General features: G+C 41.1%; 1 long non-coding RNA gene across 1 annotated transcript in view; it reads left to right on the forward strand.

Moving 5' to 3' along the window:
- The window catches only part of LOC113458598 (uncharacterized), a 127,053-nt gene that overhangs the window by 65,096 nt on the left and 37,702 nt on the right, over positions 1-24,255 (forward strand). The window contains exon 9 of the long non-coding RNA XR_012580145.1: positions 9,828-9,872. This is a non-coding gene — a long non-coding RNA (uncharacterized LOC113458598). The remainder of the gene's footprint in view (positions 1-9,827; positions 9,873-24,255) is intronic.

Consider the following 24,255-nt stretch of genomic DNA (forward strand, 5'->3'; position numbering starts at 1 on the left):
GGTTGAGTTTATTAGGTATCACACATTTCACATCTGACTTCATGGGGGAACTGCTAAAACATTTGAAATAACATTTTGGAAATAATCTTCACAGTAGTAAAATTATTTTGGAAGTAATTTCACAAATAATATTTGTAAATTTAGTTATTTAATGCAAAAGCGAGTTTTATACTTTGAAGAAAGAACCTGCAGGTATTTTTCCAAGGGCACAAGCACAGATTTGAATAAAGGCATTGTATGAACTTTTAAATCCTGTCCTTCCATGCATTTCTCCATGTCACAGAAATCCAAAAGCCCTGTTTTTCACGGGCCCTGTGTTGTGGTAACTGTTGTTAAAATTGACTTTTGAGTAACAACTGTTGTATGCCTGATTTTATGAAGTTCATGTTCTCATAGCTGGCAAAGAAAGTTACTAGACAAGACTTCTACAGCTAAAAATTAACTCCAGCTCTATCTGAGGTTTGTGTGCAGTGAATAAAGCCATATACTCATTAAATTTCCCTTACTTACATTGTAAATGGAATTATAGGGATTGACTGCAATGGTCACTGAAAGCAACTAAAGAGGATATTTGTGGGAAGGAAATTTTAAGCTCATAATGATGACTGTTTGGTCTGGAAAACTGGTTCTGGAAAACTGATTGTATCCTGCTCATAGGAAAAAATGGAATGTGGGACCTATATGTAAGTGCAGTGAGGGTGGTTATGAAAAATGGAATGCACCAACAGACTTAGAGCAGAATTTTGTGCTGAGAGTGGTGGAAATACCTCTTGTTTGAGTGAAACACCTCTTTTTTTTTTTTTTCTTTGTGTGTGTGAGGTGTTGCTTTTGCTTTGTTTGACTCAAAGTATGAAGCTGAAATAAGGCTGCTTATGAAGAGACTGGCTGGAAAACTGTGCCCACAGTTATGCATCCCATGCTCCTGAAATCACACACACTCTGTAGCCATTGCATCTGATTCTTGGGAATTATTTTCTTAGGAGGCTGGTCCCAGAAGCTCTAAATTTGTGTGCAGAAGTTCAGTAGATCACAAGTTATTCTAGAAATGATGACAGCATATGTAGTAAGTATTTTCAATCACAATGTAGTAAGTATTTTCAATCAATGACAGCACATGTAATAAGTATTTTCAATGCAAGTACTGTCTAATTAGATTCCACCCTATTGCAATAAATGTCACATTATAACAACTAGATGCTCCCAGTTAGGAATGTGATTTTCCTGTACTGGGTGCTGTCACAAAATGCAACTCAAGATCCCTGCCAGAAGCATTTTAAAAACTTCCATCCTGGAGCTCTGTATTTTGTTTAAATGTTATTGAAGTTTCTGTATCCTTTCACTAAGTCCTGCTTTCAGAATTTGAAGAAGCCTAACTGATACCTAAGCTTCATGTTTGTCTCTCACTGGCTTGCAAGAACACAGAGTTCTGGAAAATATATTGTAAATTCAGTCACTGCTCGCACTGTTCTGTTCCAGCCCTCAATGCTTCCTGTGATTTCCAAGCAGCAATTGGATTTTGTTTTCCAGAAGTACATGCAAATTAATTTTAAGTACCTATGGGAAATTAAAATAGCATTTCTGCAAAACTTGTATTTGCAAAGTTACTTGAACATTTGAAATTACTTGGTCTACTGAGGAAGATTCAGACCAACTGTTCAATTATACAGCAGTGGGGTTTGTTCTGTCTGAGAACATCTCAGGGATGCTTTGCATGAGCTGTTTGCAGAACCTCACTGTTTCAGGGACTGCACCATCACAAAAAGGCCGTGCTTGGTCATATGTTTACAGGAACACAGAGATTTTGTTTTTTCCCAGGACTAGAATCCTGCACTGTAACTGGCAATTCTCCTGGAGCCCTTGAGCGCGAGGTACAGGGAGATGAAATGCCTGTGTGCAGTAAAATAAATGCTCACCTTGTTCTCAAATGCTGTGAATGTCTGTGGAAACCTCTCCCTGTGCTTACAGGCCAAGTTAGCCTGAGAGGTGCTGTTCTCTTATGTCAAGAACTTGGTAGAAAGTGGCAACTACTAGAGAAGTGTTTGTTCAGCACGGACACAAAATTTTGAGGGATCCTTTGAAAGGAATACACCTTTTGGAATACCTAAATGCTCTCAGACAGCTGTCTTTTATGAATGCATGACAAAAAGGAATGCAAATGGATAACTGTGTGGCTTTGCTTTTATAATTATTAAAAGTTTGAAAGGCTTTACTTTGCTCCATGGATAATAGCCCAGTGGTATGACTTACCACAATAAATGCATCCATCCATCTCTCCACATACTATATATAGTCTTTATAAACTTGCAGCTACATAGTTATGTCTTAAAAAGACAGCAAATTTTTCCCTTGTGTATTTGTCCTGGCCATGAATCTCAAAGTCTTTCCTTCCAAACCAGGACAATGTTGCCTGAGGCAGGCAGATAGAGTTTTCCTGCAGTGAAAGTTGTTGCTTTGCCTGGGGGATCCTTGTAATCCTCTCTCAGTGTGTGTTGGCTATCACCAGGTGATTTGGATACCAAAATGAGATTCTTCTTGCTTGTAGCACTGAAAATATCCTGAGCAGATCCAATATACAGGAACCATTTACCTGTGAGTCCTGGAAAATGGCAATGGAGTGATTATCTGTTATTTCCTGTCACACTCACCTTTTTTCTTTAAGGATAATAACTTTACTGGCAAACATTTTATGAGCAGAGGCTCCACAAAAGTGAACAGCTCCCATTTTCAGGAAGGTCTTTGACTCTTATCTGCTGAACCTAGCAGTTTGAGGTTACAGCAAGGCAAATTTAACTAAGTGTAAGTCTGGGAAGCAGAGGGTCTAACAACATATTTTGCCCCAGATTCCCCCCATGCACACTGAGAAAATGAAGGATTTAGCCTGCTTTGTTGTGTTGCAGGTGAATGCCAACACCCTTTCCGCCCCTCCCACTATGAGTGTGTATTTCCAGCAAATAGCAGATGACAGTTTGTAACTAAAATCCATATATTCAGATCCAGACCACTCTGGGTTGAGAATATGAGGCTTGCATTGGTTTGCCCATCTGTTTTCCTGTCAGACTTGCCTTCAGCAGGCTTTTTTCATTAGTTTTAACATATTTGCTGTTGATAACATCACTGGCACTTCCACTCCTGTCCTAAGAGGCTTTTAAAACTTCTCAGAGGAGCAGCAATCCAAAAGCTGAGTGCAAATCCCCTTTCAGCCTCTTGTACCTCTTAACCATGTACTTGTAGGGAGATTTCAGCCTCAGCAGATGGGGTGAGATGGAAATCAAGGATAAAACTAGATTTCCTTTACAGCATTATTGGAAGAGTGGTGTACAGTCAGTCCTCTTAATGTCCAAATCAGTGGTCAAGTTCTGTGAAGAAATGTTCTGCCCTTTTTTGTGCTCAACAAATCTGATTAGAAATGGAGCCCACATGTCACCTGAAAGGCTGACAGTTTCTCAAGCATCAGAGAAGCCTGATCTCACTCTTGCTGAAACTGCCAGGAAACCTTCCATTAATTTCTCTGTCAACTAAACCAGAAACTGTTTTTACCAGGTACTTTGATATTTAAAATATTCATTAATCTGGAGGGTGTTTTGAGACTTGGCATGACAGAAGAGGAAAAAACACAATGGTAACAGAAAAATCCCTGCCCTGGAACTACTGGTGAGCAGTGAGCAGTAATGGAAGCTTGAAAAGGCTCCTCTTGGCACAAGCAGAGCTCCAAATGTTTTACAATGCACCAGTAATGAAGAGCTGGTTTCTAGACCACAACATTTTAAGACTTATAAAAAGTGGGATTCTTGGCAAAGTGCAGCAGGATAAAGTTTGCTGTTCCTTTCAGCCTATCCCCAAAGGGACTGATTCTGAAACAGGATTAGTGGTGCAGATACCTTTAGAATTCCACAGTTTTTCTCAAAATTAAATATATTCAGGGGTCTGAGTGTGTTCAGTCTCAAGGCTGAGACCTATGCTATATAAAACAAGCATCAGTGTGGTAACACATGAGCAAAACATGAAAAAACAAAAGAACAAAACATGTCACTGGACTCTGAGCAGGGAAAAAAATTTTAAGACTGTTTACTAAGACTCAAAGGTCAATAGTACCTACCAGGAATGACTACTCACTTCTCTTTAAAAATATCAGCTGCCACACAACATGCCTAGGATAATATTATCAGAGGTGGTTTCTGGTGTAGTTTTGGTGACCATAACTTTGTACCTGTGGTTATTGTGTAATAATCACCCTCACTAGTGAGGAAGGTACTTCTGCTATCTCTCCCAGTTGAAATATATGGCAACATATCTAAGAGCAGCACAGGACACAGCACTCAAAGGCTATTTTAAACTATTTTTCTAGGCTTTGTTGTTTGCTCAAGAACATACAGGTTCTTTCTGCATCTTGGTTACAAAAAATGTGGAATGGAGAAATATTTCAGAGATATCCTTAGAAAAATGGTGTTAGTTCAGCCACCAGAGCTGATATGTGATACTTCAGAGAAAGGAGAGCAGTAAAATTTCCCTTTCAGTGAAGGACACCTGTGTGGAAAATGATTCTCACTTATTTGAGCATTTCTCTACTTTCACACATCCAATTTCAAGGCCCTTACACCTGATCCTAGCAAGCTTCAGCTGAACCCTACTGAGTAAATGTGGCAATTCCTTGATTGAAAATGGTTCTTTTTCCCTGTGTGGGTATTTTTCCTGCCAGATAAGGATGTATTTGACTGACCATCTAATTCTGAAACATTGTTGATACAGGTAGGTTGGAAGAGGTGTGAGAGTGATAGACACAGAGTAACACTGCTGATAACTTGCTCAAATATGATGTTTGTTTTACTTTGCCTTCACTGGCCTGTGTGTTTGAGCATTGCAAAAGACTGAGCACGTGTGAGCAAACAAACTTCTCGCTTTGATCTACGCTGCAAAGAGCCACTGTTGGTAAATGTTTGCATTCTGGTTTGCCAACATTGGAATGTTTCCTGATGCTGTAGTTCACACCTTTCCCTTGCTGCTGGAGGCAGGCACTGAGTCCAGCCTGAAGCTGAGATTCTTGCACAGACTCCAGCAGCTGGAGCCCCGACAGTTATCAAATCTTGTGAAATTTCACAATAACTTGCAGGAACAGTGATTAACGGCTGTTCCCTTCTTTTATTAGGAATATTTTGTGAGGGCTTTGAGCTAGGAAGTTGTGCAATTTTTGGAAGTCCTTGTGGATGATGATTAGCATATTCTAGTTAACCAGGACCAGGAAATTAGCAACATCCTTGCTGTGGCCCCCATGGATCCCCAGTGCCAGAGTGGAAGGAATGAAGTCACCTGAACCTTCCACTCTGGTGAAAGGCTGAGAAAATGAACACAAGGTCTCCACACTTTCCTAGAAGCAAAGGAGTCTGAGTGGCTGATTGCCAAGTGCACCATGCCAAGAGCTGTTGGGATCTCTGACACATTCCAGTGGGAATATTAACAGGTCTGGGTAAAGTCTCCCAAGCTTCCAAGAGCTCTGTGAATATCTGCTGTTTAATGTATGTAGAGTTTGTGGTCCCCAGCTAGCCGGAAACTCTCAAAACTCTGCAAATACCTCCTGAAACTCTCACCCCCAGACTGCTCTCCAAACATTCCTTCTCCTCTCTTTGAGCATATGTGGTCTCAGAGCCCTGAAACCATCTGGGAGTATCAGCTATAGGCTTCCAATCATCACCTTGTAATAGGATTAGCACCCCATCAAGCCCACAGATGCTGGGCATCTGCTGAAATAGCTGTAATGCTTTGAAATAGAAAATATCATTAAAGGGGTGTGTGGGACCTGAACCAAATCTCGCCAAAGTCAGTGAATTCTGCAGTTCCACGTGTCTCAGTGGGTTTGGGGTTAATCCATGGTCAATAACGATTTTGGATCCTCTGACTTTTTATCCCATCTGAATATACTCTGAAGCAGCTTTTAAAGACCAACTGAGACATGTTTTGTGCCTTTATATTGTGTGAAAAGATTGAAGTAAAATAAAAGTGGCTACCAAATTCTGCTCCCGGACAGGACAAAGACAATCTGCAGAGAAACTCTGGAAGAGCCAGAATTCACATCCTTAGGAAGGCAAGACAGGGGTGTATCAGTCCAGACTGATTCCTGGAACAGGGTAGAGTTGAGGCAAGTTCTAACTTAGGTTTTGAGCTGTCTAAAATATGCTGCAGACAGAAATGCCATGAACAAGAGTTGGGATGTTTGAGACCTTCCTTTGGGCTCCATCCTGGGTGCTGTGCTCTGGTGATCTCAATGTGATTAGGGATAGGCATGAAGGGTGAAGTGACAGACAGAGTGGTCTTTGCATATTATCCACATTAGATCTAGTTTTGTAAATGTATTTACATTTCATGCAGACAAAGGGTTGTGCTTGCATGTTATCCAATGTGTACCAATCTCACTGTTATTTTATTAACAGTTGTAAAAGGGTTGTAACTTGGAATTATATAGCTGTATAATTATTGATATTGTTTAATTATTGTATAATTATTAGTGGAATTGTATAGCTGTTGATTTTGTTCATATCCTGCTGTTTGGCCTTTGGCTTATTCTTGTATGTTATTGATACTGTCAATATTCTATAAATTTAAAGATTTTAATTATATGTAAATTTAGAGAGTGAATTAAGGTCAGTACAGGGACACATTCCAGAGTTATTGGAACCTACAAAAGAGGTACTTTTACCATATTTGCTATTTCTTCTGCAAGGGCCATATAGAGAAATAGGCACAGAGTCAGTGGTGATTGGGGTGGGGCTGTGCCCCATCATCCCCAACTGGCCCCAGCTGTGCCCACAGGTGAGCAGCATTGACAGTAACAGCCATGCAGGGCACAGAGGGCACACAGGTGCAGGGCATCAGCAGCAGGGCACAAAAGCCTGGGCTGGGGGACAGGGAGGGCAGATGCTGCAGCCTGCTGGAGTAGGAAGGTGCTGCTGTGTGTGGGTTGAAGCTTTCTGATGTTGTGTGGTGACACTTGGTGTATTGTGGTCCTCTTGACTGCAGTGAGAGCTGTGACCTCCGAGGAATGCGGAGAAGAAAAGTGCTCCTCGGTTTCTTGGCGCCTGGTAAGCTCAGATTTGCTCTGTAATCTCATCTGAAGTTCATTTCTGATCTTAAAAATGGTATTTCAGTTGAAGATATGCCCTTTACTGTTTTGGATGATCTATCTCAGCTGTTTCTATAATAACTGACAAGAGTTACTTGTAGGTTTTTTGTCTCTATTTGATAGTTTTATAACTTTTTAAGTAGTTTTATAATGGTTTTAGTGCTTTTTTGTCTTCATTCTGTGTTTCTTTTGGACATCCCATTAAGAAGTGTGGCCTGTGTTGAACTATCAGTCCTTCTATCAAGCTATAAACTGTATGGAAAATATCTAAGTTAATGCCACTTGTGACCAGGAGATGACAATGGCTCTGTCTTTCAAGAGGTATATAAAGGTAGTCAGGTGTTTGTGTTATTATTTCCCTGCTGAGAAACGTGCATGAATTTGAGTCCTTTGCTGCATTTGAAAAATAAAACATAAACATACAGATGTTGTGGGCTTGTTGGCTTGCAGGTTTTTTTGAAGCAACGTGAAGTTTCTACTGGAAAAGAGAGATAAGTCAGCATCTAAATTTCTGTGAGAAACAGCAGGCATCTCTTTTGTTGATCTTGTCTGTTGGGTTTTTTTTCTTTCCCAAATTCATGTTTTCATTTCACCCATCAGGACAGCCACTCTAAAGATGTTTGTTTCCAAATCTGAACGTTATCTGAGAACATTTGAATTTCTGTTATTTTTGTGGACCCACCAGGCCTTTAAAGTGAGATTGAGAGCAGCAAAGCGCTGGAACTGAAAGTCACATAAGAAATTCTTCAAATGGGACAGCACTTGTCAGCTGACAGTAAAGGAATTTTAAGAGTCAAGCACCAGCTGCTGCACTAATGAAAGAAAGAAGGAGCACATTTGACCTGGCAATTGTTTGGGGATTTTATTGCAGTAGAACAAAAGGAGAGCCTGAAAACTCTTGTGAATGGGGGAGGGAGAGAGAGAAAGGGAAAAGAAAGCAGAGAATTACATGTGCCTTCAATTCTGCTTTATAAAGTGGCCTGGTCCCGAATGAAAACACAGATGCAAATTGTTTTGTCTTCTCTCTTAGACTGCTTACAAAATGAAACTCACCTCAGTGGGCTCATATTGGGTCTCATTTGCTCATTCAGCTGTGCTTTCTGGAGCAGCTGAAGGTGGTAAATACAGCTTGAGTGGTCACCTTCCTTTGGGGTTTTATGCCAAGGTAGACATGTTTACATTTTTAACAGTACCTGTGGCTTGCCCATGGGTGAATTTAATCTTTTCCCACTTCCACCTTGTATGTCCTCACAGCTTTTTGGCAGACACTTTCTTTGGGCCAAACCCCAGCAGAGAAAGGTGATGGAGATGCCAGAAAAAACCAAGGTTCACATCCCTACGGAGATTTTCCTGTTTTGTGGCAAATATCACTAAACTGAGGGGGTCAGAATTTAAGATTGGGACTCTCCCTGAGTGGCAGAGAGATCTTTTGCAAAGCTTGGATCAGATTTCTGGCATAAGTTAGCAATCATTTGAATCTGAGATTTTGATCTGGTTTTGTCTGTGGTAAGAATGAAGAAAAGGGATTTGAATGAAGTGAGAAAGAACTCAGTGTTCACACTCAAAATGTTCTGAAACAGAACACTTTCTATCTGCTTGAAACTTCTTTAATTTTATATAATTTGAAAAATAAATATGTTTTTCATCACTTTTTCCCTGGTTTGACAGTGAAAATTATCTTCCCTTGCAGCGTATTTACTGCAGTAGTCTTCTTAGCCAGGAAATGCAGTCTTGTAATTGGTAAATAAATAGTTCCTGTGCTCACTTCATGTCTAGGCCAGCCATTTGTTATTGTTATTACTGGCAATTAATTTAATAACTTGGCAACTCGAAAAAATATAAAGCTATACATCCAGAATGAAAAAAACCCAAACAGGAAAACCACAACAGAATCCAAACATTAAAAAATACTAGAATAAGAAAAGTTCATATTGAAAGGTAGCTTTGAAATTAAAAAGTTGAAAAATGCTTAGAGACATTGGAACAATTCAGGTAGAAAATATTTGAGAATATTTGATAGATTATGAAATCATCCTCTCAGCTTCATGTGATTTTTATATCAAGCCCTACATGCCTGTGGATGTTTCCTGAAGTTCTTCTGCACATCTTGTGGCAAAATGAACTTTTCAAGGGTGCCTGGCACTGGGTTAAGACAAATAGTTTTAGAAAAGTGAGAAGCTGTGAAAGGGCTGCTGTTGTTTAAAGGAACTTAAACAAAATAACAATTCTCATGCTGGGTAAGATGGCAATTATTTCTCTGCAATAAGGAATGTGAGGAAGAAATGGCAGGGTAAGTGAACACAGGAGATCAATAAAAAGACGCCATTAGCATCATTTAGAGATAACTTTGTTGCACAAAGAAAGGGTTGGTTTTTAAAGCCTATTAGGAACAGAAAAGCCACTTGTTTATTATTTCAGTGATTTATTTATAAGATGGACCAAATGTGTCTGGTAAACTGAAAAAATCTGTTTAACATGCAGTGATCACTGGAGTAATGTGAACCTTTGCTTTATTTATGTCTGTGGTGCAGCTCTTTTGTAACTCTTGTCTTTTTTCTGACAGTAACACATTATTTGGGGCACACAGGCTACTAATTATATTGTACAAATACACAAGCAACCCGAAACTTCACAGTGCTTCAAAGGAGCTGCAGTTTATTTTCTTCTTTTGGTGTTTGTAGTTGTAATGATTGTGTTGTTGCTGCTTTCATTCCAGGAGGAGCTGATTCCAAGCCCAAGGAAGCTGTGGAGTGAAGCAGTGGTGAGTCTGGATGTCATTAAATAATGCAAGTATTAAAGAGAAGTGGTTCTGTTAGGTTCTGTCAAGCCATCGTGCTTCTCAGGTTACAACAGCTTGTAATAGGTGAGTGAGTTTGACCTCTGTGAATGCCAGCAATGAAATTGTCAAATTATTCAGGTACTTGTTTGGATGAAATGGTGCAAAAAGCTGAAAAATATCCTAATAGACGGGGAATTGTTTGAGACTAGAAAGACAAGGGTAGCTAGTGAGGTGTGAAGACTGGGCTGAGGTTCTGAAATCAAAGGAGAATTCCCACTCAGTGAGGCCTGAAATAAGATGAACTAAGAGGGAGAGAAGAAAAATTGGTCTGTGCCTGCTGGGGCAGGTTCCCAGTAGAGTAAAGCCAAAATCCAATATTGGTGATTTCAGTGTGAGGAAACATACAGCATCAGCGAAGAACTGAACTGGAGGAAGAGCCATGCTCATTAGGGTTTCAAAAATGTGTTTTTACACAGCCATAACTGGATACACAGATGTATGGCAGGGACCAAGGAGGCAGCAATGCAAAGCTGATTCTGACCCTGGTTCTCACTCCAGCTGGGGGGCAGCAGATTCTGGGGATCACACAGCAGTGCTCAGCTGTCCTGCTCCACAGGAGCAGGCAATTTGATGCTCAAGAGGGTTAAAGCAGGCAGGTTTCCACCTCTCCATACCACACTGGGGATTCCCCAGGGTTAGGGAGTCTCCATCAGCCCCTGAGACTCTGACCAGGAGCAGAGGACAGAACTGGGGAGAGAGAGATAATTGTTTTGTGGCAAACACGTGTGTGTGAGGAGCAGCAGGAGTTAACCCATCATATGAAAGTATGTTTGTTCCACTTTCTTCAACTATCTCAGTCTACCACTCATCCTCTGACTGATAATTTTAAGCAGGGCTGTTAGGCTGGTGCCTCTTTTGCCTGTGTTTTTTCCTCCCCAGTCTATCCACTTCGCAGGCTTGTGCTTTTGCCTTTTCTGTACCACCACCTCTGCCTTGCTCTGAAGTGGTTTCCCCATTTGTTTCTGTCCATGAGGGAGAGTGAGAGGCAAGAATGTCACAGATACTTTACGAATAATAGAGTGTTCCTGAACTAAAATAATCAAGGGCTGACACATTGACCTTTTCCACAGCTCTGTCTGCCACAAACAGCCATCAGCTGCTTTGAAGGGCATTCCAGTGAGACTAATGAAATGGCAGCCCCACTGCACCCAGCTACTCTGCCTTTTTTTTGATGCCAGTGATTATTTGCCTTTTTTTGATGCCAGGGATGATGATCTGCCTTAGCGTGACTCCCTTTGCTGCTCCTCAGCCAGCTTTCAGCTGATGGAGAAATCTCTTCTTTCTCTTGTCCCCACTGCTCGAGCTCTTTGCTGCATCTGAGGCACGAGCCTGCAGTGGAGTTTGGGCAGTGTTTTGTGAGTCTCTGAGGAAATGCTCTCCCCCTGTGTGTGTACCCTGGCCGACATCCCCCGTGAGAACCGCGGCCAGCGAGCGAGACGTGAGCTCCTTTTCCTGCAGCCTGCTTGGCCATCATTAATCAAGCTGTTCAAATGGCTTGTTTTGTTATAAAATCAGCTTCAGCTAATGTGTGTGTAATTTCCTGCTGCCTCCCCAGGCTCTCTCAAACTGTGACATGATCTAGGGCCTTTTCTGGTTGCCCAGGCTGCTGGGCGATCTCATGTGTTATAAAAGCCATGGGTAAAGGAGCAGGGTCTTGTTGCTCAGCAGGGTGGTCGTGGTCAGGCTTTTCCAAGGGAAATAAAGTCTCTTGATTGCTGTGGGGATCCAGGATACTCTGCTCTTGCATGAACCTGCACTCTGTGAGGAGAAAACACTCCCTCTGCGTGTCACTGATCTGCCTCTGATGGCTCCCAGGGAAATTAGCACTGACTTCTCTGAAGTAACTAATGAGCTTGCCATTAGGATTTCTGACATCAGGATCTCTTTTTCTGAGGGAAAGGACAAGAAATAATTAAATCATAAAGGAAATGATGCACCTTTTCTACCTCTTGGAAATTAATCTCGGCAGGGAAAGAAACCTAGGGTGGCAACAGTTTTATCATTAACCAGGAGACAGAAGTACACAGTGCAGGGAGGAATCCCCTCAGTTACAGCTTTAACTTATGGGGTGTCTGATTTTTTTTTTTATTTTCTCTTTGTGGTGGGTCATCCTGCTAGAGACATCCCTCTTTAATATGTTAATATCCCTCTTTATGTACTCACTGAGTGAGTCAATGGCAGAGCTTCCCTGCAAGAGGAAGCCAAGTGTATTCCATTTATGTATGTTCTCTTTCCACAACAAATATTTAAATAATTAGGCAAAGCAAAATTGTATTCTTAGGAGAAGGAAAAGTTGTGTTTTAGTTGCCTTAAGTAATAATCTATGCTTAAATAAGAAAGTGAGAAGAGAGCATTCGCACCTGATTAGGAAAACAGATCCATAAACTTCAGGATCCTCTAGAACCTCTGTTCCTCTGTAACAGCAAAGTAACCATGAGACCTTCAAATCCAACTCTTGATTTGCTTTGATTTTCTTGGTCCTCAAAGAAGAAGCTTCTTATTCAACTGTATGGAATGTTTCATTTGACACAAACCAGATTTCTCTCTCTGTCTCGCCACCCGACCTCTAAAGATACTCCAAGAGCTTTCTACACTTTCATCATGACTATATTTTTCAAAATGCGTTTTTCATTCAAATGCTGAACAAAAAACAATTTGTGCCACCCTGCTTGATACAGTCACAATATTACTTTGGATTAAACTGGTAGTTTAATAGGGGGCTTTATTGTTTTTTAGTTAAAGAACTGATTTTGTGGCTTTTGGATGTTCTCTCTACATTTTACTATGCAGTAAAATGAGTTGTAATGAATTGTATTTAGTTCATTACTTGTCCCCTTCCACTTATAATAATCTTAGTGCTGCAGTGAACATTAGTCCTAGCATAATACATTGCCATTGTGACAATATTGACCAAATCAATCTCTCAAATGAGCTGTGAGATTGGTTTTTGTTTGGGTTTTTTTTATAAGACAAATTTAAAAGTGGGTTTCGTTTACAAAATGTTCCTACTACTTACTTGCTTTTAAAATCCTACTTTTGTGATAAAGATCTTGTATGTGGCAAAAGTGTGATATTGCTAGACAAATAGGATGGGTCCTCTTCAAAATATATCACTTTCTTTTTGTAATATGAAGTTTGATGTTTTACAAGAGATGTTGCATAAAAGGAGCTTCTTTTTCTGTAGGCAAAGAATTATCTCTGATTAGCAGTTGAGGAGGCAAGACTTAAGATGGTATCCAGTAATTTTAAAGGTTGGAAAATGCCTATCAGTCCTAAACTTTTATCTTATTACAGTATTCACTAAATTTATGAAGCTCCTCTTTCTTAGATAAGTCATTAAAAGTACAAAGATGGTTTTACATAGAAGTTCTAAAATTTCCTCTTAACCTTTTATATTCAAAAATCCACCTTGTCAGCACTGCCTGCAGTGGGACAGGTTAGGTGGGGACACCAGTGGGGGCTGGAGCTGGGTTTGGTGGGCTGAGAAGCCCCTGGGATCAGTCCCCACAGCCACTCACTAGAAGGAACCCTTTTCTTTGCTCTGGAGCTCTTTTTCTCTGTTAGGGACCCTTTTCTTTGTGCTGCAGCTCCTTTTCTCTGTACTTTAAGGCTTGTCCACTCCAGAAACGCAGGCTGCTCTGTATGGAAATGGTGCTACTGTATGCATCAAGAGGCTTTGTTGACTAAACCAAATAGTGGTAAAACATTATTTATCATAATTATTCACCAGCTGGTCACTTAAAAAACCAGAAACCTTGGTGGGTATGAGCCTGGTGCCTGAAGCTGTTCAGTTTAAACCTTTATTAATAATGTTCTCATGGCTTTTTCTTTTAATTCCCATAATGGCCGGATACTGAGCTGCACATCAAAGGAATTTTGGTTTTAAAAGCAATGGTGAGTGCTGCACATTGCATTCGCTCCCCTTTGATCACCATCCACAGCACAAATAAATCTCATTAATCAATATTTTCTCTATTTCCTCTCTGCCTTTCTGGTAGTGCCAGAGATCTGTTTCTGATTTGCTTTGCTTTGTTTTAAACGAGAGGAAGATTTCTCTGGCTATCTTCTGTCTAAAAGGTAAATTTCTCATTACTTTAGGAATGAAACTGTTGTAACTGGGACTTGATCAGAGCCTGCTCATCTTGAACGTCAGAGCAGGAATATTGAAGCAATTAGAGCAGCCTGTGAGTCTGTGAGCAATCCATTGGCCAGGATTCATTCACAGAAAATATTTGGTGTACCCTTGCCAGCTGGAGGCAAATTAATAAAAGTCACAGTCTGTTCGCAGACAATTCTTGAGAAAAGTGATAAATTTCCTGAAAAAGCTGTGACTTGCCCATCCACTTCCAGTTGTGACTGGAAATGGCTGAGTAACTGGTGCACTTTCCATGGAAGGAAGGCTCTGAGACTTGGTTCTCTTTCATTCCACCCTAAGCAGCTTCGTAGCTCTGCCGTGTGCACTGCACCTCTCTGCATTACAGGCACTCTTGGGTTTTTTTTTTTTTAGTTTTTATGTTGTGAGTTTTTCTTTTTTCCTCTGCTTCCCTCGTGTATGTTTTCTATTTGCCTTCAGTTTGCTGGTGTCAAGCAAATTTTGGTGCATCTGCTGCCACCAATGAATGGCTGTGCCGGGAAGCTCCGACTCCTTGGGGGCGGAAAGGGAGAGAAAGGAGGATTATTTTTCCATTCTGTTGAACAAAGCTGGCTCCTGTTGCCATTTTTAACACTCCAGTATTACTGGAATTAATTTGATGCATCTGTTCCTGAATTACCTCCCATAGTTTTTAGTCCTTGCTAGATTTCCAAACCAGTGTTGGTTTAGGCCTGTTTGTTCCCATCCATATTGCATTCCCACAAGCTCTATGCTATTTTAAAGCAGCTCAATTGCTTTTTCAATCCTTCAATATTAAAGTTACAGTAAATTTCAAACTTCATTACATTGTTAAACATACATGTCTAGATTCTCTCTAGGGCTGTATAAAGCCTGGCACATGTTACCTTCTCCAAGTATGTAGTGAATATTCAGGTTCCAGAGCCTGACCAGGGACAATATTATGGGAAATCCACAATGTGTAAGCACTTTTTTTTTTTTATTGGGATTCTCCAGATCCCAGCTTGAAGCAATTCCTTTTGGCTTAAACAGCATAAATGTTGAGAGAGTGAGTGCCTGTTGGTCATTAATAATATTTTCTCACAATTAAGCTTTCCAAGCAGCATAGCATTGACAGAGTTGCTTCACTTTGAATTTAATGTTTTCTCGCTTAGAGCTGTGGGGAGATAAAGACTCGATTAGTTTATATATATATATATATATATTTGAGCTGATCTTGTTGAACACACACAATTTCATTTGATTGGTGCCACTGTAACTCATCCTCTGTTAGTTTTCAGAGAGCTGCATGTCCTCTGGGTCCTAAGACATGAATTTATTAATCAGCAGAAGGAGCAAGGTGGGAAAGAAGTGTCTTGGAGACAAGAATAATAGAATAGATTCAGATAGAATGCTGAAACTCCTGTTAAAAGGAAAAACATCCTGTTGAGAACCAGTCTCTAAACATGCTGCTGGGGGGATCCAAACCTTCTGCCTTCAGGTTAAACTTATTTAACTCTCCAGTCAGTATTTCTCCTTTCCCTTGCCCCAGGAAACAAAGTTGAAAACAGAATGGGAGACCTAAAAACTTCACCTAACCTTGGTCCAGGCTGGGCCATAAATTCAGACCAGCACTACTTACACTTCCTATGGCCCCTAGGGGCTGAAACAGGGGCCAAGAATAGCTGAAACAGAGCAAGAATAGCTGGCCATGCTCCCCCAGCCTCTCTCACACTGGGAACAGAGCAGGAGAAGCACAAAGAGAGATGCTGGGAAGGTCCCGTGCTGCCAGGGGTGCCCTCCCCGCCTTCCTCCTCCTCCTCCCAGCTGGCACAGATGATTTACACCACCAGGAAGGGCCAGGGGGTGACAGGCTCAGGATCTGGTTTTAAATAGGTTGCCCATATCAGGGCTGGGAGTCCAGAGGCGAAAGGTTTATTTTAAGCTGGACAGAGGTAAAATAACTTTGGAAGTTTGATACCTTTTCCTGGCATTTATCTACCCAGGGTTTTGTGCTCCCCGCTGTTAAGCTAAAATGCATTTGAGATCCCTTTTTTTTTTCTCCTGAAACTTGAGGTAAAAATAATTACCCAGTCAAAAGCATTTTGCATGTGAAGTGATAAGTTTTTCCTTTTATGAAGGAAAGCACAGACTCATTTAAAAACCCAACTGTGAATGAAATAATTATTGCATTTCAATTCTAAAACCTGATGTTTGGAAATGAAGTTAAGTACGTACCTGTAATAAGCTATTTCATTTTGGTTTTAATTTATTTGTACTGCCTTCCCTTTTTATGCATGAAAGAACTACATTTTCAGATAAGTCACAAGTAGCTTTAAGGAAAGAACCCACACAGAATCAAGTCACTCAATTTAAGACATAAATTCCTTGTATTTAAAACATTCTCTGAGGTGAAGCCACTTGAGCAAGGGTGGAAGAAGAGCCAGTAGGGGTCTAAATAAGCATTTCTGCTTTCTGTCTCACCCCTTAAACCTTCAGCTAAGTTGGACTTTTTGCATCATCACACTGCTTTTGAGCATAAGGAGTTGACATGAGCAACTTAATTTTGCTCTTGTGAAAGAGAGATGCTGGTGCTGGTTTTGATGTTGTTTTGTGAAAGCAATAGTGAAAAACTGGAGGTAGTGTTCTACCTGATTTTTTTCTTCGGTTTTCAACTAACTGCATCAATGAATGAGTGTTTCCTCAAGCATCATTTATAGTCTGCATTGCTGGGACATTTTAAAGAGAAATTATTCTTGGTTCTTTGCTACAGAGCATAATCCAAGGTATGCTTGATCTAGAAATTGGTACCCAGGGGAGAAAAATACATTCTCAGTGTCATGTTCCTCTATAGTTTTTGTGGATGTAAACCCAGGCAAAACACAGCAATTTTTCTTTTGTGTGTAAGGCATTGCAAATGCACCTTGCCTTTGAGGAGACAGTAACCTTTTAACCTTAATCAGGGGGTTTAACCTGAATTAGAAGGCTCGATCCCATTCCTTAGAAACTCCCTTGCATGGGCCAGAAGTGTTGTAAATGCTTCTGTGGGAAGAAAGGAAAAGCAAGTTCAGCTGGCAGTCCCAGGTGTTGGCTCTGCTCATTTCAAGCACTGCTCACCCACCTTTGTGCACACTGAATGCCAGAGATCAGCATGGTTCTGTGTGAAACAGGAAGAATTCAAGTATTCTGTGACTAGAAGGGACTGAGCCAGGTGCAGGAGGTGAAACAGGCTGAGATTGTAAACTAAATATTTGTGTCTTCTTAGTCTTTAGCAGCAGCTGATTCCTTTTGGCAACAAGTAGAAAACGTGCATACAGTAAGTTTTATTTTCTTTAACGAGCGATAGTCCAAAAATGTTCTGTATCATACTTAGTGAAAATCCTGCTGAAGTTTTCTTTGCTGTTTCTACAATATTGGAAATGACCTGGTGTGAAATTAAGTCTGGTTCCTTCTGTCTCTCTGTCCTTGACCTGGCCAGCTCTTCTTGCCATTTCTCCCTTGGCCAAAGCTTGTTTTATGGCAGAAGCATGGCTAGTCAACTTGCAGCTGGAGGAAACAAAATATGGATTTAATTCAGCCCTGTATTTTCATAAGACTTTTTCTGGACCTTGTGGTTGAGGTAATGAATAACCTTTGGCTTCTGCTTCAGCCACCATTTTACCTGGGAAGGTGAACCCCACACTTCATTTCCCATTTACTATGCTTGTTACTAGTAAAAGGCAAAAACTAAACAGTGAATCCAGTGAGACTACAGAACTGCTTGAGAGTGCCAGGATGTGCAGGAAAACTACAGAGGGAAGTGCCCTCTCTAATTATGGTTTCCAGTTGTTTCCTTCTATGCATGGCTGCATTTCTGAGGGCACTTGTCAGGGAGAAGCCCCCATGGTCTGGGTGTAGCTCTGTCCTGGGCAAGGCATGTGGCACCATGTGGGATGTCTGTGTGTTGTTCTGGCCCACAAAGCTTTGCTGTCTAACTTGGCTCTGCTTGGCTGTTGTTATTTCTGGTTTACCTCTGTGTAAACTAAACCATGGGGATGTTAAGTTCATCCAGGCTGAGCAGTTCATTTGCTTTACATTAGCACAAGTCGTACACAGAGAGTCCCTGATCCCATAAATCCAGTAAATACAGCACTGTGTTATCTCTCCCAGCTGCTGCCTGATGCACCAGCATTAAGTGCTATGGTACCTGCTCTAAATTTTGGATGATTAAGTGGGTTTGGGTATTCACAAAATTAAATTAAAACACGTGAACTGTGTAGAAGCTCAGCTTAGGAATTGGTCCTTTTTCTTTATGCTCCTTATATAGTCATAGGAGAGGTAAGTTCATGCTTTGACTCTTTGAAGGAAAAAACCCATCAAATCCTACCAAATCAGAGAAGGCTTCTGGCTTATAGTTAGAGACTCAGTATGGAAAGCGTGAACAATTAAGGAGGAATTTATCTGTGCCCATTTAGCTAACTGCATTTTGCTGACCAAGTTTGAAACTGGCAGCAGATGGGTACCCAAACAAAGGGATGATGCAAGAAGAAAGCAAGTAGAATTTTGGCTTTCCAAGCAGAAAAATGAATGTGTCACCCCCTAACAAGATGAATTGTTTGTTTTGTGTTTATTTTCAAAGTCTGCTGAAATGAGATGGTTATCTCTAGAATTCCTCCCACTGAAATCTGTGGATTCCTGTAGTTATCTGCTCCCATCTTATATTTTTTTGGGAGCTGGAAAGAAAGCAGAGCTTGTCTGGAAGGAAGCTTGTACTCAAGTTTCAATGTCCTCTACTGAGTTAGATTCACTTTTTGGCTGTGGAAAGGATCCCCAACCTATCAACAACACTGACAAATTTATTACAAGAGTACTGATTTTTTATACATGCAGTAGATTCTAAAGTGCTTTTTGTGTAGTTCAGTTCAAGTGGTTAAAGAGAGAAAGCATGAGAAATGTAAACTTTGTTGACATGAGCTTTTTTCTTTTAATTAACTTATGCATATCAAGCTGAATGCTGTTGCCAGCACTTTACATGCAGCTCCCTTTCCCCAGAAGATGGTTTGCCAAACACAACACAGGTTACACGGTGGGACAATCAATCAGGGGGAATCAAGTCTTCATCTAAACTTCTGCTGCCATGTATGTGCTTGGCACTGGCAAACCTGTGAACATATTTACAGGAGCAAGCACTTTTACAGCCTCTTGTATTTGTGGGGTTCCCAGATGAAGGCAGGAATGATGAATCTGACTCCATGTTCCCAGAAGGCTAATTTATTATTTTATGATACCATATTATATTAAAGAATACTAAACTAAACTATACTAAAGAATATAGAAAGGATACTTACAGAAGGCTGAAAGATACTAATGAAGAACTTGTGACTCTTTTCAGAATCCTGACACAGCTTGGCACTGATTGGCCATTAAGTCAAAACAATTCCTATGAAACCAATGAAACAATCACGTGTTGGTAAACAATGTCCAAACACACTCTAAAGCAGCAAAACACAGGAGAAGCAATCAGATAATTATTGTTTTCATTTTTCCCTGAGGCTTCTCAGCTTCCCAGGAGAAGAATCCTGGGCAAGGGGATTTTTCCAGAAAATATGAGGGTGACAACTGCCTAAACACCAGGGCTGCTGAAGTACCTCACTGATGCTTTCCAACAGGTGAATTTGGAGGTTTTTTGGGTAATAATGCTCAAACAGGATCCCTACACTGCCTTGTGCCTTCTTGGGGAGCTGGCAATCCAAGGCTGTGCAGTGGGCTGGGTACTTACAGCCTTGCTCCTTGGCATCCAGCCCTGGCATTCTTTTGTCTCCATTCTGCATCGTGGTTATCACACTGCCTCAGCATGGGGAAGGAGCAAAAACATTTTTAAAAGTGCAAAGGAAGAAGTTGAATTAAGATAAACATTTACATAACTGGGGAAAATTACCCAGGAAGGACTGGAAATCTGATGACATTCTGTTTACCTTGAGCAGTATTGAAACAGTTTTGTGAAAGATACAAACCAGAACACTTTGTATAAATCACTGTGAATGTAAGGACCTGTGAAGCGAGACAGTAAACACTAAAATTATCAAGCTGGCTCAGCACAATAGAGCTCACTCAAGACAATATTTTGCACAATACTTATGCTGAAACTCTCCTGAGACTGGAAAAGAGCAAGGTGGTACAAAGCTTCATGGGAAGAGAAGCTGCCATACATTCTATATGTAAAATCTATAATTTTTGCCCATTTTAACAAAATATAGGCCTTGCTATTCTATAAATGCAGGTCTTTCTGAGCCAAAAAATTTTACATTTCCCCTTCATTTTGTAACTGTTAGGTCATCATAAGATGTGTTTGCATTTCTCATGTGTTTTAGCCAGCAGAGGTGAAGCTGTGCAGAAATTCGGGCTTTGTATTGAGCACTTCACACATCTGCTTGATACAAGCCTGTGAGATATCAGAGGGTTGAGATATCTGTGAGATATCAGACTGCATCTAAGCAATGTATTCGTTTTATTTAGAAGCAGAAGCTTCTTTTGGATAACTACCACAATATTTGGCTCCTCTTTCTGAAGCTAGTCTGAGTTTTCATGCCCTCAAATTAGATTAGATGTGTGTTTTCTCCCAAGACTTCACTGTAATCCTAAACAGGTTTTCTCAAGAGTTAGGGGTCAGTTGCAATATTGGAGGAGGTGCTGGCAAGCTATGGAAATGGATATTTCCTCTTTTTGGCTGGGCTGATCCAGCCAGTCTCTGGATTACAGCATATGGTGTGTGAAAACAAGCATCAAACCAATCAGATAGGCAAGGCTGGAAAGGGAAGTAGCTAAAGAGGTCTGGGAAAAAATCACAACAGGGAGATCTCAGCAAAAGAGAGGTTGGGGAATTATTAACGTGCAGATGGATTAGAAATTCTTCTCCTATGGGAAAAGACCACAGCAACCACAAAATTCACATTTTCAATATGAAACACAAGGATCACTTCCTTGAGCAAGGCTTCTCAATAATAACATTAGACAAGCAAATTCATTAAAATAACATAACCACCCTTCTCACTGCCTGGGAAGAGAGAGGAATAGTTCCGTGCTCAACTTAAGTTTTGTAATAAATACTGTATAAGAACATAAGCTAGATAACATATGTCATGATAAATGGAGTCTAGTCTACCAGGAGGCATTTATTAATAAAAGCCACAGTGACAGCCAAAACAAACAGGCCTCCACAGGGCTCAAGTTTCTGTTTCATGTTCTGTGCTTGTGAGGGATGTCTCGCTCTGTGCACAGCAGTGGGACAGAGAGAGGTGCAGGATGAGGCAGGAGATGGATACAAGCTCCTCGCTCACACCAGCAGACAGGGAGACACAGGCAAAGAGCCTGGCAGCAGATTAGATGGGAGGGAAGGGAAAAGTCAGGCTGGTGAGGCACAGGGAACATGGAAACGTGACAACTGTGAGAGGAGTGCTGGGAGGAGGAAGGATGAATTGTTGGAGCGCTGGAGCTGATTTATTCACTTTCTGTGGGAATGCAAACTAGCTGCAGATCCCAGTCCGCTGCCAGTTCTGAACATCTGGACAGATTCTGAGCTTGCATCCAGGCTCCGTGTTCCTTTCCCTTCTCACAGTTTCTTGCCCTTCTCTTTGTCTCTCTTAGGTGTCTCTGTGATAGCTGTGTGCTCCTTGAGAGTGGTGTTTGAGGGGTTCCCCGTGGGAAATGGTTCTGGGCTTTCTCAGGATGCTGGGAGCTGCTCCTTGGGTCATACCTGTGCTGGATGTGGTGCAGAGCCCAGCCCTACCAGCTGGCAATAAAATACAAACTCACCTTTCTCCATCCCCTCTTTGGCACTGCTCAGAGCAGCAGGACAGTGACAGGGAATTTAGCATGCTCTAAGCCTGTTCATATCATGCTTGAATTTATTCAGTTTTAGTTCGTTGCAATTTTTTATCCTTTGGAAGAAGGCTTTACTTTCTTCCTTTCAAAAGTAAACAATTGATTCCAGAGCCAGTGAAAATATAATCCCTTTGTAAGGCTTGAAGCTGAGCCCTTCCCCGTAATGTTATGGCAGGTCATTGTTCTGTCAAAAGATTATTAACTTTTCTTGGTGTTAAAACACAAATAAATAAGTAGGGAAGTTGTACGTGCCCCCAGGGCACTTGCTCAGCTATGAAAATCCCAAGTACAAGTACATTTCTCATTGCAGAAAGGAGAATGGGGAATGTTTGGAACAATAGTAATCAATTTCAGAAATGCTGTGATTTATTTGGCATGGCAGTTTCAGATTTTTGAGGCATGTGTAATACTATTTTCTCCCCATCCCTTTTATACAAACAGATAAAACTTTTGGTGGAATTAGAACTCACTTCTGCACACATCATGCATAATGTTAAGAAGCAGGGAAACAATAATTCATAACAAGTCACTCTGCTCTTCCCAGAGACAGATTTTATTACCAAAGATTTGGTGTCCACTTTAACAACATTTTTTTAAGATATGGTTCATCACTTTCCCAGAGGTTAAAAGCCTTTGCTTTTAATGAAGAGAAAGATGAGAATTCTTCCCTTTCAGGTTAGCTGCTTTTTGGGTACATGACAAATCCATGTCTCTGCATTTCCTCATTAGGACACAGAGAATCATAAATCAATTTATTTTCCATTTTGACAGTGTTAAGTAGCTGTTATCAATAACATAAATGAACAGTAATGTAATACAATTTTTCCATAGAAATGACACTTGGAGAAGATTTTTCTTAGCTGAGAAGGCTTCCCAATTCACAGTATCTAGGGGTTTCTTTTTCACATAAGAAACTCACCATTTCAATACTCAGAGCTGAGTTTGCTGTTGGAGCCCTGACTTACTGGTGTGTTAAAAATTTTTTGGCATTTGGAAGTAGAACATATAAAACTGATTGGTGTTGAAGTTTAGTTTGGGGAAAAAAACCATTTCATATCTGATCTCTTGCTCAGCTTTTGCACTTGGGAGGTCTTTGGCTTACTACAAAAATCAGATAAAATTGGCTGCCAAAATCAAGAGTCATAACAATCCATTTAACAGACTTGCCAGATTTGCTGGAAGATCTAACACTCGATCCTCAGACATCTGCCTTTGCTCTCTCTGTCACTCAGTAACAGAATATTGTGTTCCTGCTTAGGTTTGCTTCTTCCCATGCCCAGCAAGGCCATTTTTGTTGTTTTGTGGGAGAGTTTATGGCCCTCTCTTGGTTGCTGTGACTATGTTCGTTCTGTCTCTTGTTCACTGTGAAGCTGCTGCCACCAAAAATGATAGTCTGAACTTTTGCCTTCCTTTATTGCTCCTTAGTTGTCTATAGCTCACATAAAATCCTGGTTTCCCCCACCACAGCTGCTCCCTGGAAGCTTGCTGGCAGAGGGGCAGTTCTTAACCTTGTCACCTTTTAAAAAATGAATTATTTCCATGTCAAAACCTTTCCTTTTTGGCCACAGGTGAGTATCTGCCACATCCTCTCTGCTTTCTCACTTGCTGCAGCACAGGGCAGGGTACCATCAGCCAGAAGGGTTGCTCTAGGACAATGAGGCAGCAGAGTTGCCAGGAGCAGGCTGTGACTCACAGCCCAGAGGAGTCCTCATGCCACTCTGGATGGGGTCCTGGCATGCCCCTCTCTGAGGCTGGCAAGATGTGTACAATAATCACAGAGCTGCTTAAGGAGGAAATGTGGAATAAAGAAGAGGGGCTGGGACTCAGGCTCAGTGAAAGCTGCTTTGTTCCAGGGTCACTGCTCTCCCTCAGCCACCCTGGGCAGGGCTCTTGGTAGCTGGAACAGGACACTCACCCTGCTTCACCCCAGAGGGCTGAATCTGCTCTCCACCACATCTCTTCATCATCTAATTGTTGGCTGTGAGCATGCTGTGGAGGCAGGGCTGAGCCCTGCTGCAGGGCCATTAACTCAGATGGAGCTGCCTCCAGAGATGAATGTGCATGGAACTCCAGAGCTGCTCTAATCAGAGGATTTTCCTATTCATGAGCCTCTGTGTAAAGAGAGCTGGGTAATTAAGATCATTCATAATGCTGTAGGATGTTCAAGCTAAGATAAGGAAGGTAACTTGTTTTTTAAGGGCACAAATCCATCTCCTGCTGTGGTTGGGAAAGCATGATCCTCATGTTCACAGGAAGATTTAATAGTTGTGCTGCTGTTCTCTGAGTGCATGTAACAGGAAGAATGAGGTTTTCTGATAAATTACATATTCATTTTTCTCACTGTTGATGCCTCTA

This window comes from Zonotrichia albicollis, chromosome 4, assembly GCF_047830755.1.
Source record: "Zonotrichia albicollis isolate bZonAlb1 chromosome 4, bZonAlb1.hap1, whole genome shotgun sequence".
Taxonomy (NCBI): domain Eukaryota; kingdom Metazoa; phylum Chordata; class Aves; order Passeriformes; family Passerellidae; genus Zonotrichia; species Zonotrichia albicollis.